The sequence below is a fragment of the Octopus bimaculoides genome, chromosome 23 (assembly GCF_001194135.2).
Source record: "Octopus bimaculoides isolate UCB-OBI-ISO-001 chromosome 23, ASM119413v2, whole genome shotgun sequence".
NCBI lineage: Eukaryota > Metazoa > Mollusca > Cephalopoda > Octopoda > Octopodidae > Octopus > Octopus bimaculoides.
In genome coordinates this window covers 11420168-11421101 of record NC_069003.1, presented here as the reverse complement: position 1 = coordinate 11421101, position 934 = coordinate 11420168, and positions in this window count along the sequence as shown.

Sequence of the window (934 nt, the reverse complement as noted above, 5' to 3'; positions counted from 1 at the left end):
CCCCGTAACTTAGCGGTTCGGCAAAAGAGACCGATAGAATAAGTACTAGGCTAACAAAGAATAAGTCCTGGGGTCGATTTGCTCGACTAAAGGCGGTGCTCCAGCATGGCCGCAGTCAAATGACTGAAACAAGTAAAAGAGTAAAAGAGTATATATATATATATATATATATATATATACAAGTTCAAACTTATATATACACATACATATGTATGTATATGTATGTCTATATATAAGTATGTATGCATATATAATAGAACGAAAGGACAGGTAGGCAAACAACAGTATAAAGTCAGATTATGATTAAGGAACAAATAGAGAAAAACAATTACATAAAGAAGTATAACTAGCAGGATCAGTAAAAGTTCCATCATGGGAAGTTCATAACAAGAGGCACATGGTAAGTCCATTGTATTGATATGACATATTTTGGTAGGTAAATGTAAATTATCTCAAGTAAATAACTAGGAACTTGGAGAAAAAAGATGTGTAGATTTACCCTTACAGCTGTTTCAAAAACAGTTGTACAGTCGGTGTAGTTCCCTGCATGTTACCTGCATCAAAATGTTGATGCCAATGCCAACCTTTTCTGTTTTCAGGGGGATAAAGGACTGATGCTTAGTGAAGAAATATATATATATGAGGAGGAGGAGATTTAGAGAAGTGGGTACAGATGAAAAGAGGCAAATTTATTAAGGTCTAAAACTAGAGGAAAATATCTTTTATCTTTTACTTGTTTCAGTCATTGGATTGTGACCATGCTGGGACACCTCTTTGAAGGGTACTTTTCCTTAAGCCTGGTACTCATTCTATCAGTCTGTTTTTGCCAAACCATTAAGTTATGGGGGACATAAAGAAACCAACACCAACTGTGAAATGGTAGTGGGGGACAAACATAAACATTAAGATACATATGCACACACACACACATATA